We start from the raw sequence: 17,126 nt of genomic DNA, 5'->3' as shown, positions 1-17,126 counted from the left end.
CTGACACAAATGAACATATTTCCACAGAGAAAGACACTCACAGACTTAGAAAACAAACTATGCTCATCTAAAAGGAAAGGTGGGGGGAATGGATAAATTAAGATTAGTGTTACTATATGTATACAAACACATATTATATATATATCACAAAAAGACCGACCATATAGCAAGGGAGGTGTGCGGAACCCTCTGTAACATTTTACATGGGAAGAGGATCTGTACTTGAATAGACATATATAATGTACAAATGAAGCAGATTGTGTACACCTAGGAGAACCAATATTCGAAGCTTTACCCCAATTAAAAAAATTTTTAACACCAAGAAGAAATAATGAGACATAAACTTATGGGGGTTTTTCCATGCACATTCCAATGTAATTTACAACCTAGGAACACAACTTCCAGAAAGGCTCTGCTGCCCTAGTACCCAGATTTGGGAATGGAGAAATGCTGCCTGCTTGAGGCCACTTCCCACAACATCACCTTTAAACCCATTGCTAAAGGTCACTAAATATTCACCAAACTTGCAGTTCGGGAAATGACACCTGCTCTCTAAAAATTTCTGGGGTGGAAATTTGACCAAAAAATTAAACAGAGGGCAACCTTCCAAGAAGACAATTTCAAGAGTTATATTGTATTCCCAATTGTTTCCTTTTTTTAACAGAAAAGAAAACGGCGGAGAAAAATGATGAGTTCTACGAATTTTCAGAGACATGCAAACCCAAATTACAGAAACCTATCAGCTCACAGCAGCCAGAAGGGCCATTAGCATAAATGCTGCAAACAATAAATGCTGAAGCGATTGTGGAGAAATGCGTACCCTCGATTCTAAGGGGGACGTGGTAAGAGCCACTAATGAAAACACAAAGTAGGTGCTTTGAAAAGGGAAACACGGTGCTACCAGTCAATGAATCACACCCACTGCTGGGCCTATCACCTGAGAAAATGAGAATCAAAAATTCACAGGCTGGCAATCATGCACTCCAACAATATTTACCATAGCCAACAATTGGAAGCAATGAAAATGTCCATCAACCGAGGAATGCACAAAGTAGAAGTGGTCCACGTACACAGTGGAAAATTACTCCAATAAAAAATAAAAATTAAATTTAAAAATCCAACAAAAGTAAAGAGACATCAGCTTGTGTGGGTTTGTCCAGGCACACTCCACTCTAATTTATAACCGAGAAACACCACAGGCCGCAAGGGCTTTCCCCTAGTTAGAAGGGTGGGGAACATAGAAAGGCTGCCCCCCTATGGCAGTTACCTGCAAAAGCAGATTTAAAGCCTGTGCTAATGGTCATTTCATAGGAAGAAGTAATGCAGGACTGTAAATGAAACCTGCCCTCAAAATGTCTTGAGGGAGGTAATGGCCAAAACATTTCAAAATGTGACACATACTTTAAGAGAACACTTTGAAGAACTAAGGGTTAATCACAGCTTGAAAAATAAATAGGACTTGCCTTCAAGCTCAATTTCAAAGGATTATGAGGCACGTGCGAATTCAACCACAAAGAGGTATCAGATCACAATTGTCAGAATAACCATCAGCAAGAAAACAACAAACAATAAATGCTGAAGGTGTTGTAGAGAAATGCATACCCTCAACCTCAAGGGGGACGTAACTTGGAAAGGGCCACGAAATAGAACAGAATGGAGGTGCATTAAAAAGGTCAACATTGAGCTACCATATGATCCAGCAGGCCCACTCCTCGACCTATAATCTAAGAAGAGAGAATTGGAAAGACACAGGCAGGCAAATCTGCATGGCACAGTATTACAATAGCCAAGATATGGAAGTAACCAAAAAGTCCACCAACAGATGGGTGGACACAGAAGAACTCCTCCATGTACAGATGGAATATTCGCTAGTGAAAAAAATGAAACAATGCCATTTGCAGCACCATAGATGAGTCTAGACGTAATCACGCCACCTGTAGTCAGTGAGAAAGCAAAAGACACATATCCTATCATATCACTTTTTGGAGTTACTTAAAAATTGATACCAATGAAGATATTTCCACAGAGAAAGGCAATCACAGATTCATTAAAAAACTTATGGTTCACCAAATAGAAAGGGATGAGGATTGGTTACATTACCATATTGGGGTTAACAAAGATATACATACCATGTGAAATATATAACCACCAAAGACGTACGGAAGACCAGGAGAGAGACTACTCAACATTGTGCCATAACCTACATGGGAAAAGGATGCGAGGAAGAATAGATACACGTATATGTGTGAAAGAACCACATCTTGCACACCTAGAGCAAACAAACCATTGTAATCAAATTTGCTGGGATAAAAAATAAAAAGTCAATTACAAATATGAACAAGAAGTAATGAGACATAAACTAAAGGGCTTTTTCCTGGCATATTCCATTCTAATATACAACCTAGAACACCACTTCCATTAAGGCTCTGTTTCCCTAGTAACCAGATTTGGTAAAGGAGAAATGCTGCAGCCTTGTGGCCGTTTCCTGCAAGAGCAGCTTTAAACTCACAGCTAATGGTCACTTAACATTCACAAGGACTCAGGGCTGTAAAAGACACTTGCTCTAAACATTGGTGCTGAAGTAGGGAATGGACAAAAAAATTCAAAACAGGCAAATGTTTCAAGAAGAGATTATGAAGAGTTAAGTTTTCCTCACACTCTTTTTAAAAACAAGGAAAATGGATAAAAGCTCAACCTCAGGGAGTGTTAGACGCATGCAATCTAATCTACAAAAAGTTTCAACTTACACCAGTCGACTGACCATCAGCAAAAAGTCTACAAACAATAAATGCTGACGGGGTTTCAGAGAACTGTGTACCCTCTACCTGCTGGTGAGACGTAAAGGGGTAACAGCCAATAATGAGAAAAGAAAGGAGCTGTGTTTAAAAGTAAAAATGGAGGCACCATTCAATCCAGCAGGCGCATCATTGGACGTCTCACCTGAGAAGACAAGAATCGAGAAGACACAGGCCGCAAAAGCTGCAGTGCAGCCTTATTCACAATAGCCAAGACAGTGAAGCAATCAAAATGTCCAACAACAGGTGAATGGATAAAGAAGAAGTGTTCCATGTACACAATGGAATATTAGCCATGGAAAACAATGAACCATTGCTCTTTGAGGCACCACAAATGAGTCTGGAGGTAATCACGAAACATGAGGTAAGTCGGAAAGCAAAAGACCTATATTCTATGATATCACTTATAGGCGTTATCTAATAACTGACACAAATGAACATATTTCCACAGAGAAAGACACTCACAGACTTAGAAAACAAACTATGCTCATCTAAAAGGAAAGGTGGGGGGAATGGATAAATTAAGATTAGTGTTACTATATGTATACAAACACATATTATATATATATCACAAAAAGACCGACCATATAGCAAGGGAGGTGTGCGGAACCCTCTGTAACATTTTACATGGGAAGAGGATCTGTACTTGAATAGACATATATAATGTACAAATGAAGCAGATTGTGTACACCTAGGAGAACCAATATTCGAAGCTTTACCCCAATTAAAAAAATTTTTAACACCAAGAAGAAATAATGAGACATAAACTTATGGGGGTTTTTCCATGCACATTCCAATGTAATTTACAACCTAGGAACACAACTTCCAGAAAGGCTCTGCTGCCCTAGTACCCAGATTTGGGAATGGAGAAATGCTGCCTGCTTGAGGCCACTTCCCACAACATCACCTTTAAACCCATTGCTAAAGGTCACTAAATATTCACCAAACTTGCAGTTCGGGAAATGACACCTGCTCTCTAAAAATTTCTGGGGTGGAAATTTGACCAAAAAATTAAACAGAGGGCAACCTTCCAAGAAGACAATTTCAAGAGTTATATTGTATTCCCAATTGTTTCCTTTTTTTAACAGAAAAGAAAACGGCGGAGAAAAATGATGAGTTCTACGAATTTTCAGAGACATGCAAACCCAAATTACAGAAACCTATCAGCTCACAGCAGCCAGAAGGGCCATTAGCATAAATGCTGCAAACAATAAATGCTGAAGCGATTGTGGAGAAATGCGTACCCTCGATTCTAAGGGGGACGTGGTAAGAGCCACTAATGAAAACACAAAGTAGGTGCTTTGAAAAGGGAAACACGGTGCTACCAGTCAATGAATCACACCCACTGCTGGGCCTATCACCTGAGAAAATGAGAATCAAAAATTCACAGGCTGGCAATCATGCACTCCAACAATATTTACCATAGCCAACAATTGGAAGCAATGAAAATGTCCATCAACCGAGGAATGCACAAAGTAGAAGTGGTCCACGTACACAGTGGAAAATTACTCCAATAAAAAATAAAAATTAAATTTAAAAATCCAACAAAAGTAAAGAGACATCAGCTTGTGTGGGTTTGTCCAGGCACACTCCACTCTAATTTATAACCGAGAAACACCACAGGCCGCAAGGGCTTTCCCCTAGTTACAAGGGTGGGGAACATAGAACGGCTGCCACCCTATGGCAGTTACCTGCAAAACCAGCTTTAAAGCCTGTGCTAATGGTCATTTCATAGGAAGGAGTAATGCAGGACTGTAAATGAAACCTGCCCTCAAAATGTCTTGAGGGAGGTAATGGCCAAAACATTTCAAAATGTGACACATACTTTAAGAGAACACTTTCAAGAACTAAGAGGTAATCACAGCTTGAAAAATAAAAAGGACTTACCTTCAAGCTCAATTTCAAAGGATTATGAGGCACGTGCGAATTCAACCACAAAGAGGTATCAGATCACACTTGTCAGAATAACCATCAGCAAGAAAACAACAAACAATAAATGCTGAAGGTGTTGTAGAGAAATGCATACCCTCAACCTCAAGGGGGACGTAACTTGGAAAGGGCCACGAAATAGAACAGAATGGAGGTGCATTAAAAAGGTCAACATTGAGCTACCATATGATCCAGCAGGCCCACTCCTCGACCTATAATCTAAGAAGAGAGAATTGGAAAGACACAGGCAGGCAAATCTGCATGGCACAGTATTACAATAGCCAAGATATGGAAGTAACCAAAAAGTCCACCAACAGATGGGTGGACACAGAAGAACTCCTCCATGTACAGATGGAATATTCGCTAGTGAAAAAAATGAAACAATGCCATTTGCAGCACCATAGATGAGTCTAGACGTAATCACGCCATCTGTAGTCATTGAGAAAGCAAAAGACACATATCCTATCATATCACTTTTTGCAGTTACTTAAAAATTGATACCAATGAAGATATTTCCACAGAGAAAGGCAATCACAGATTCATTAAAAAACTTATGGTTCACCAAATAGAAAGGGATGAGGATTGGTTACATTACCATATTGGGGTTAACAAAGATATACATACCATGTGAAATATATAACCACCAAAGACGTACGGAAGACCAGGAGAGAGACTACTCAACATTGTGCCATAACCTACATGGGAAAAGGATGCGAGGAAGAATAGATACACGTATATGTGTGAAAGAACCACATCTTGCACACCTAGAGCAAACAAACCATTGTAATCAAATTTGCTGGGATAAAAAATAAAAAGTCAATTACAAATATGAACAAGAAGTAATGAGACATAAACTAAAGGGCTTTTTCCTGGCATATTCCATTCTAATATACAACCTAGAACACCACTTCCATTAAGGCTCTGTTTCCCTAGTAAACAAATTTGGTAAAGGAGAAATGCTGCAGCCTTGTGGCCGTTTCCTGCAAGAGCAGCTTTAAACTCACAGCTAATGGTCACTTAACATTCACAAGGACTCAGGGCTGTAAAGGACACTTGGTCTAAAAATTGGTGCTGAAGTAGGGAATGGACAAAAAAATTCAAAACTGGCAAATGTTTCAAGAAGAGATTATGAAGAGTTAAGTTTTACTCACACACTTTTTAAAAAAAAAAGTAAAATGAATAAAAGCTCAACCTCAGGGAGTGTTAGACGCATGCAATCTAATCTACAAAAAGTTTCAACTTACACCAGTCGACTGACCATCAGCAAAAAGTCTACAAACAATAAATGCTGAAGGGGTTTCAGAGAACTGTGTACCCTCTATCTGCTGGTGAGACGTAAAGGGGTAACAGCCAATAATGAGAAAAGAAAGAAGCTGTGTTTAAAAGTAAAAATGGAGGTACCATTCAATCCAGCAGGCGCATCATTGGACTTCTCACCTGAGAAGACAAGAATCGAGAAGACACAGGCCGCAAAAGCTGCAGTGCAGCCTTATTCACAATAGCCAAGACAGTGAAGCAATCAAAATGTCCAACAACAGGTGAATGGATAAAGAAGTGGTCCATGTACACAATGGAATATTAGCCATGGAAGACAATGAAGCATTGCTCTCTGAGGCACCACAAATGAGTCTGGAAATAATCACGAAACATGAGGTAAGTCGGAAAGCAAAAGACCTATATTCTATGATATCACTTATAGGCGTTATCTAATAACTGACACAAATGAACATATTTCCACAGAGAAAGACACTCACAGACTTAGAAAACAAACTATGCTCATCTAAAAGGAAAGGTGGGGGGAATGGATAAATTAAGATTAGTGTTACTATATGTATACAAACACATATTTTATACATATCTCAAAAAGACCGACCATATAGCAAGGGAGGTCTGCGGAACTCTCTGTAACATTTTACATGGGAAGAGGATCTGTACTTGAATAGACATATATAATGTACAAATGAAGCAGATTGTGTACACCTAGGAGAACCAATATTCTAAGCTTTACCCCAATTAAAAAAATTTTTAACACCAAGAAGAAATAATGAGACATAAACTTATGGGGGTTTTTCCATGCACATTCCAATGTAATTTACAACCTAGGAACACAACTTCCAGAAAGGCTCTGCTGCCCTAGTACCCAGATTTGGGAATGGAGAAATGCTGCCTGCTTGAGGCCACTTCCCACAACATCACCTTTAAACCCATTGCTAAAGGTCACTAAATATTCACCAAACTTGCAGTTCGGGAAATGACACCTGCTCTCTAAAAATTTCTGGGGTGGAAAATTGACCAAAAAATTAAACAGAGGGCAACCTTCCAAGAAGACAATTTCAAGAGTTATATTGTATTCCCAATTGTTTCCTTTTTTTAACAGAAAAGAAAACGGCGGAGAAAAATGATGAGTTCTACGAATTTTCAGAGACATGCAAACCCAAATTACAGAAACCTATCAGCTCACAGCAGCCAGAAGGGCCATTAGCATAAATGCTGCAAACAATAAATGCTGAAGCGATTGTGGAGAAATGCGTACCCTCGATTCTAAGGGGGACGTGGTAAGAGCCACTAATGAAAACACAAAGTAGGTGCTTTGAAAAGGGAAACACGGTGCTACCAGTCAATGAATCACACCCACTGCTGGGCCTATCACCTGAGAAAATGAGAATCAAAAAGTCACAGGCTGGCAATCATGCACTCCAACAATATTTACCATAGCCAACAATTGGAAGCAATGAAAATGTCCATCAACCGAGGAGTGCACAAAGTAGAAGTGGTCCACGTACACAGTGGAAAATTACTCCAATAAAAAATAAAAATTAAATTTAAAAATCCAACAAAAGTAAAGAGACATCAGCTTGTGTGGGTTTGTCCAGGCACACTCCACTCTAATTTATAACCGAGAAACACCACAGGCCGCAAGGGCTTTCCCCTAGTTACAAGGGTGGGGAACATAGAACGGCTGCCACCCTATGGCAGTTACCTGCAAAACCAGCTTTAAAGCCTGTGCTAATGGTCATTTCATAGGAAGGAGTAATGCAGGACTGTAAATGAAACCCGCCCTCAAAATGTCTTGAGGGAGGTAATGGCCAAAACATTTCAAAATGTGACACATACTTTAAGAGAACACTTTCAAAAACTAAGAGGTAATCACAGCTTGAAAAATAAAAAGGACTCGCCTTCAAGCTCAATTTCAATGGATTATGAGGCACGTGCGAATTCAACCACAAAGAGGTATCAGATCACACTTGTCAGAATAACCATCAGCAAGAAAACTACAAACAATAAATGCTGAAGGTGTTGTAGAGAAATGCATACCCTCAACTTCAAGGGGGACGTAACTTGGAAAGGGCCACGAAATAGAACAGAATGGAGGTGCATTAAAAAGGTCAACATTGAGCTACCATATGATCCAGCAGGCCCACTCCTCGACCTATAATCTAAGAAGAGAGAATTGGAAAGACACAGGCAGGCAAATCTGCATGGCACAGTATTACAATAGCCAAGATATGGAAGTAACCAAAAAGTCCACCAACAGATGGGTGGACACAGAAGAACTCCTCCATGTACAGATGGAATATTCGCTAGTGAAAAAAATGAAACAATGCCATTTGCAGCACCATAGATGAGTCTAGACGTAATCACGCCATCTGTAGTCATTGAGAAAGCAAAAGACACATATCCTATCATATCACTTTTTGCAGTTACTTAAAAATTGATACCAATGAAGATATTTCCACAGGGAAAGGCAATCACAGATTCATTAAAAAAACTTATGGTTCACCAAATAGAAAGGGATGAGGATTGGTTACATTACCATATTGGGGTTAACAAAGATATACATACCATGTGAAATATATAACCACCAAAGACGTACGGAAGACCAGGAGAGAGACTACTCAACATTGTGCCATAACCTACATGGGAAAAGGATGCGAGGAAGAATAGATACACGTATATGTGTGAAAGAACCACATCTTGCACACCTAGAGCAAACAAACCATTGTAATCAAATTTGCTGGGATAAAAAATAAAAAGTCAATTACAAATATGAACAAGAAGTAATGAGACATAAACTAAAGGGCTTTTTCCTGGCATATTCCATTCTAATATACAACCTAGAACACCACTTCCATTAAGGCTCTGTTTCCCTAGTAAACAAATTTGGTAAAGGAGAAATGCTGCAGCCTTGTGGCCGTTTCCTGCAAGAGCAGCTTTAAACTCACAGCTAATGGTCACTTAACATTCACAAGGACTCAGGGCTGTAAAGGACACTTGGTCTAAAAATTGGTGCTGAAGTAGGGAATGGACAAAAAAATTCAAAACTGGCAAATGTTTCAAGAAGAGATTATGAAGAGTTAAGTTTTACTCACACACTTTTTAAAAAAAAAAGTAAAATGAATAAAAGCTCAACCTCAGGGAGTGTTAGACGCATGCAATCTAATCTACAAAAAGTTTCAACTTACACCAGTCGACTGACCATCAGCAAAAAGTCTACAAACAATAAATGCTGAAGGGGTTTCAGAGAACTGTGTACCCTCTATCTGCTGGTGAGACGTAAAGGGGTAACAGCCAATAATGAGAAAAGAAAGAAGCTGTGTTTAAAAGTAAAAATGGAGGTACCATTCAATCCAGCAGGCGCATCATTGGACTTCTCACCTGAGAAGACAAGAATCGAGAAGACACAGGCCGCAAAAGCTGCAGTGCAGCCTTATTCACAATAGCCAAGACAGTGAAGCAATCAAAATGTCCAACAACAGGTGAATGGATAAAGAAGTGGTCCATGTACACAATGGAATATTAGCCATGGAAGACAATGAAGCATTGCTCTCTGAGGCACCACAAATGAGTCTGGAAATAATCACGAAACATGAGGTAAGTCGGAAAGCAAAAGACCTATATTCTATGATATCACTTATAGGCGTTATCTAATAACTGACACAAATGAACATATTTCCACAGAGAAAGACACTCACAGACTTAGAAAACAAACTATGCTCATCTAAAAGGAAAGGTGGGGGGAATGGATAAATTAAGATTAGTGTTACTATATGTATACAAACACATATTTTATACATATCTCAAAAAGACCGACCATATAGCAAGGGAGGTCTGCGGAACTCTCTGTAACATTTTACATGGGAAGAGGATCTGTACTTGAATAGACATATATAATGTACAAATGAAGCAGATTGTGTACACCTAGGAGAACCAATATTCTAAGCTTTACCCCAATTAAAAAAATTTTTAACACCAAGAAGAAATAATGAGACATAAACTTATGGGGGTTTTTCCATGCACATTCCAATGTAATTTACAACCTAGGAACACAACTTCCAGAAAGGCTCTGCTGCCCTAGTACCCAGATTTGGGAATGGAGAAATGCTGCCTGCTTGAGGCCACTTCCCACAACATCACCTTTAAACCCATTGCTAAAGGTCACTAAATATTCACCAAACTTGCAGTTCGGGAAATGACACCTGCTCTCTAAAAATTTCTGGGGTGGAAAATTGACCAAAAAATTAAACAGAGGGCAACCTTCCAAGAAGACAATTTCAAGAGTTATATTGTATTCCCAATTGTTTCCTTTTTTTAACAGAAAAGAAAACGGCGGAGAAAAATGATGAGTTCTACGAATTTTCAGAGACATGCAAACCCAAATTACAGAAACCTATCAGCTCACAGCAGCCAGAAGGGCCATTAGCATAAATGCTGCAAACAATAAATGCTGAAGCGATTGTGGAGAAATGCGTACCCTCGATTCTAAGGGGGACGTGGTAAGAGCCACTAATGAAAACACAAAGTAGGTGCTTTGAAAAGGGAAACACGGTGCTACCAGTCAATGAATCACACCCACTGCTGGGCCTATCACCTGAGAAAATGAGAATCAAAAATTCACAGGCTGGCAATCATGCACTCCAACAATATTTACCATAGCCAACAATAGGAAGCAATGAAAATGTCCATCAACCGAGGAGTGCACAAAGTAGAAGTGGTCCACGTACACAGTGGAAAATTACTCCAATAAAAAATAAAAATTAAATTTAAAAATCCAACAAAAGTAAAGAGACATCAGCTTGTGTGGGTTTGTCCAGGCACACTCCACTCTAATTTATAACCGAGAAACACCACAGGCCGCAAGGGCTTTCCCCTAGTTACAAGGGTGGGGAACATAGAACGGCTGCCACCCTATGGCAGTTACCTGCAAAACCAGCTTTAAAGCCTGTGCTAATGGTCATTTCATAGGAAGGAGTAATGCAGGACTGTAAATGAAACCCGCCCTCAAAATGTCTTGAGGGAGGTAATGGCCAAAACATTTCAAAATGTGACACATACTTTAAGAGAACACTTTCAAGAACTAAGAGGTAATCACAGCTTGAAAAATAAAAAGGACTTGCCTTCAAGCTCAATTTCAATGGATTATGAGGCACGTGCGAATTCAACCACAAAGAGGTATCAGATCACACTTGTCAGAATAACCATCAGCAAGAAAACAACAAACAATAAATGCTGAAGGTGTTGTAGAGAAATGCATACCCTCAACCTCAAGGGGGACGTAACTTGGAAAGGGCCACGAAATAGAACAGAATGGAGGTGCATTAAAAAGGTCAACATTGAGCTACCATATGATCCAGCAGGCCCACTCCTCGACCTATAATCTAAGAAGAGAGAATTGGAAAGACACAGGCAGGCAAATCTGCATGGCACAGTATTACAATAGCCAAGATATGGAAGTAACCAAAAAGTCCACCAACAGATGGGTGGACACAGAAGAACTCCTCCATGTACAGATGGAATATTCGCTAGTGAAAAAAATGAAACAATGCCATTTGCAGCACCATAGATGAGTCTAGACGTAATCACGCCATCTGTAGTCATTGAGAAAGCAAAAGACACATATCCTATCATATCACTTTTTGCAGTTACTTAAAAATTGATACCAATGAAGATATTTCCACAGAGAAAGGCAATCACAGATTCATTAAAAAACTTATGGTTCACCAAATAGAAAGGGATGAGGATTGGTTACATTACCATATTGGGGTTAACAAAGATATACATACCATGTGAAATATATAACCACCAAAGACGTACGGAAGACCAGGAGAGAGACTACTCAACATTGTGCCATAACCTACATGGGAAAAGGATGCGAGGAAGAATAGATACACGTATATGTGTGAAAGAACCACATCTTGCACACCTAGAGCAAACAAACCATTGTAATCAAATTTGCTGGGATAAAAAATAAAAAGTCAATTACAAATATGAACAAGAAGTAATGAGACATAAACTAAAGGGCTTTTTCCTGGCATATTCCATTCTAATATACAACCTAGAACACCACTTCCATTAAGGCTCTGTTTCCCTAGTAAACAAATTTGGTAAAGGAGAAATGCTGCAGCCTTGTGGCCGTTTCCTGCAAGAGCAGCTTTAAACTCACAGCTAATGGTCACTTAACATTCACAAGGACTCAGGGCTGTAAAGGACACTTGGTCTAAAAATTGGTGCTGAAGTAGGGAATGGACAAAAAAAATCAAAACTGGCAAATGTTTCAAGAAGAGATTATGAAGAGTTAAGTTTTACTCACACACTTTTTAAAAAAAAAAGTAAAATGAATAAAAGCTCAACCTCAGGGAGTGTTAGACGCATGCAATCTAATCTACAAAAAGTTTCAACTTACACCAGTCGACTGACCATCAGCAAAAAGTCTACAAACAATAAATGCTGAAGGGGTTTCAGAGAACTGTGTACCCTCTATCTGCTGGTGAGACGTAAAGGGGTAACAGCCAATAATGAGAAAAGAAAGAAGCTGTGTTTAAAAGTAAAAATGGAGGTACCATTCAATCCAGCAGGCGCATCATTGGACTTCTCACCAGAGAAGACAAGAATCGAGAAGACACAGGCCGCAAAAGCTGCAGTGCAGCCTTATTCACAATAGCCAAGACAGTGAAGCAATCAAAATGTCCAACAACAGGTGAATGGATAAAGAAGTGGTCCATGTACACAATGGAATATTAGCCATGGAAGACAATGAAGCATTGCTCTCTGAGGCACCACAAATGAGTCTGGAAATAATCACGAAACATGAGGTAAGTCGGAAAGCAAAAGACCTATATTCTATGATATCACTTATAGGCGTTATCTAATAACTGACACAAATGAACATATTTCCACAGAGAAAGACACTCACAGACTTAGAAAACAAACTATGCTCATCTAAAAGGAAAGGTGGGGGGAATGGATAAATTAAGATTAGTGTTACTATATGTATACAAACACATATTTTATACATATCTCAAAAAGACCGACCATATAGCAAGGGAGGTCTGCGGAACCCTCTGTAACATTTTACATGGGAAGAGGATCTGTACTTGAATAGACATATATAAGGTACAAATGAACCAGATTGTGTACACCTAGGACAGACAATATTCTAAGCTTTACCCCAATTAAAAAAAAAATTAAAACCAAGAAGAAATAATGAGACATAAACTAATGGGGGTTTCTGCATGCATATTCCAGTGTAATTTACAACCTAGGAACACGACTTCCAGAAAGACTCTGCTGCCCTAGTACCCAGATTTGTGTATGGAGAAATGCTGCCTGCTTGAGGCCACCTCCCACAACATCAGCTTTAAACCCATTGCTAAAGGTCACTAAATATTCACCAAACTTGCAGTTCGGGAAATGACACCTGCTCTCTAAAAAAGTCTGAGGTGGAAAATCGACCAAAAAATTCAAAAGAGGGCAACCTACCAAGAAGACAATACCAAGAGTTATATTGTACTCCCAATTGTTTCCTTTTTTTAACAGAAAACGGCGGAGAAAAATGATGAGTTCTACGAATTTTCAAAGACATGCAAACCCAAATTACAAAACCCTATCAGCTCACAGCAGCCAGTAGGGCCATTAGCATAAATGCTGCAAACAATAAATGCTGAAGCGATTGTGGAGAAATGCGTACCCTCGATTCTAAGGGGGACGTGGTAAGAGCCACTAATGAAAACACAAAGTAGGTGCTTTGAAAAGGGAAACACAGTGCTACCAGTCAATGAATCACATCCACTGCTGGGCCTATCACCTGAGAAAATGAGAATCAAAAAGTCACAGGCTGGCAATCATGCACTCCAACAATATTTACCATAGCCAACAATTGGAAGCAATGAAAATGTCCATCAACCGAGGAATGCACAAAGTAGAAGTGGTCCACGTACACAGTGGAAAATTACTCCAATAAAAAATAAAAATTAAATTTAAAAATCCAACAAAAGTAAAGAGACATCAGCTTGTGTGGGTTTGTCCAGGCACACTCCACTCTAATTTATAACCGAGAAACACCACAGGCCGCAAGGGCTTTCCCCTAGTTACAAGGGTGGGGAACATAGAAAGGCTGCCACCCTATGGCAGTTACCTGCAAAAGCAGCTTTAAAGCCTGTGGTAATGGTCATTTCATAGGAAGAAGTAATGCAGGACTGTAAATGAAACCTGCCCTCAAAATGTCTTGAGGGAGGTAATGGCCAAAACATTTCAAAATGTGACACATACTTTAAGAGAACACTTTGAAGAACTAAGGGTTAATCACAGCTTGAAAAATAAATAGGACTTGCCTTCAAGCTCAATTTCAAAGGATTATGAGGCACGTGCGAATTCAACCACAAAGAGGTATCAGATCACAATTGTCAGAATAACCATCAGCAAGAAAACAACAAACAATAAATGCTGAAGGTGTTGTAGAGAAATGCATACCCTCAACCTCAAGGGGGACGTAACTTGGAAAGGGCCACGAAATAGAACAGAATGGAGGTGCATTAAAAAGGTCAACATTGAGCTACCATATGATCCAGCAGGCCCACTCCTCGACCTATAATCTAAGAAGAGAGAATTGGAAAGACACAGGCAGGCAAATCTGCATGGCACAGTATTACAATAGCCAAGATATGGAAGTAACCAAAAAGTCCACCAACAGATGGGTGGACACAGAAGAACTCCTCCATGTACAGATGGAATATTCGCTAGTGAAAAAAATGAAACAATGCCATTTGCAGCACCATAGATGAGTCTAGACGTAATCACGCCATCTGTAGTCATTGAGAAAGCAAAAGACACATATCCTATCATATCACTTTTTGCAGTTACTTAAAAATTGATACCAATGAAGATATTTCCACAGGGAAAGGCAATCACAGATTCATTAAAAAACTTATGGTTCACCAAATAGAAAGGGATGAGGATTGGTTACATTACCATATTGGGGTTAACAAAGATATACATACCATGTGAAATATATAACCACCAAAGACGTACGGAAGACCAGGAGAGAGACTACTCAACATTGTGCCATAACCTACATGGGAAAAGGATGCGAGGAAGAATAGATACACGTATATGTGTGAAAGAACCACATCTTGCACACCTAGAGCAAACAAACCATTGTAATCAAATTTGCTGGGATAAAAAATAAAAAGTCAATTACAAATATGAACAAGAAGTAATGAGACATAAACTAAAGGGCTTTTTCCTGGCATATTCCATTCTAATATACAACCTAGAACACCACTTCCATTAAGGCTCTGTTTCCCTAGTAAACAAATTTGGTAAAGGAGAAATGCTGCAGCCTTGTGGCCGTTTCCTGCAAGAGCAGCTTTAAACTCACAGCTAATGGTCACTTAACATTCACAAGGACTCAGGGCTGTAAAGGACACTTGGTCTAAAAATTGGTGCTGAAGTAGGGAATGGACAAAAAAATTCAAAACTGGCAAATGTTTCAAGAAGAGATTATGAAGAGTTAAGTTTTACTCACACACTTTTTTAAAGAAAAAGTAAAATGAATAAAAGCTCAACCTCAGGGAGTGTTAGACGCATGCAATCTAATCTACAAAAAGTTTCAACTTACACCAGTCGACTGACCATCAGCAAAAAGTCTACAAACAATAAATGCTGAAGGGGTTTCAGAGAACTGTGTACCCTCTATCTGCTGGTGAGACGTAAAGGGGTAACAGCCAATAATGAGAAAAGAAAGAAGCTGTGTTTAAAAGTAAAAATGGAGGTACCATTCAATCCAGCAGGCGCATCATTGGACTTCTCACCTGAGAAGACAAGAATCGAGAAGACACAGGCCGCAAAAGCTGCAGTGCAGCCTTATTCACAATAGCCAAGACAGTGAAGCAATCAAAATGTCCAACAACAGGTGAATGGATAAAGAAGTGGTCCATGTACACAATGGAATATTAGCCATGGAAGACAATGAAGCATTGCTCTCTGAGGCACCACAAATGAGTCTGGAAATAATCACGAAACATGAGGTAAGTCGGAAAGCAAAAGACCTATATTCTATGATATCACTTATAGGCGTTATCTAATAACTGACACAAATGAACATATTTCCACAGAGAAAGACACTCACAGACTTAGAAAACAAACTATGCTCATCTAAAAGGAAAGGTGGGGGGAATGGATAAATTAAGATTAGTGTTACTATATGTATACAAACACATATTTTATACATATCTCAAAAAGACCGACCATATAGCAAGGGAGGTCTGCGGAACTCTCTGTAACATTTTACATGGGAAGAGGATCTGTACTTGAATAGACATATATAATGTACAAATGAAGCAGATTGTGTACACCTAGGAGAACCAATATTCTAAGCTTTACCCCAATTAAAAAAAATTTTAACACCAAGAAGAAATAATGAGACATAAACTTATGGGGGTTTTTCCATGCACATTCCAATGTAATTTACAACCTAGGAACACAACTTCCAGAAAGGCTCTGCTGCCCTAGTACCCAGATTTGGGAATGGAGAAATGCTGCCTGCTTGAGGCCACTTCCCACAACATCACCTTTAAACCCATTGCTAAAGGTCACTAAATATTCACCAAACTTGCAGTTCGGGAAATGACACCTGCTCTCTAAAAATTTCTGGGGTGGAAAATTGACCAAAAAATTAAACAGAGGGCAACCTTCCAAGAAGACAATTTCAAGAGTTATATTGTATTCCCAATTGTTTCCTTTTTTTAACAGAAAAGAAAACGGCGGAGAAAAATGATGAGTTCTACGAATTTTCAGAGACATGCAAACCCAAATTACAGAAACCTATCAGCTCACAGCAGCCAGAAGGGCCATTAGCATAAATGCTGCAAACAATAAATGCTGAAGCGATTGTGGAGAAATGCGTACCCTCGATTCTAAGGGGGACGTGGTAAGAGCCACTAATGAAAACACAAAGTAGGTGCTTTGAAAAGGGAAACACGGTGCTACCAGTCAATGAATCACACCCACTGCTGGGCCTATCACCTGAGAAAATGAGAATCAAAAAGTCACAGGCTGGCAATCATGCACTCCAACAATATTTACCATAGCCAACAATTGGAAGCAATGAAAATGTCCATCAACCGA

The sequence above is a fragment of the Balaenoptera ricei genome, chromosome 16, assembly GCF_028023285.1.
Source record: "Balaenoptera ricei isolate mBalRic1 chromosome 16, mBalRic1.hap2, whole genome shotgun sequence".
In the NCBI taxonomy this organism is placed as follows: domain Eukaryota; kingdom Metazoa; phylum Chordata; class Mammalia; order Artiodactyla; family Balaenopteridae; genus Balaenoptera; species Balaenoptera ricei.
This window is presented reverse-complemented; position numbering follows the sequence as displayed.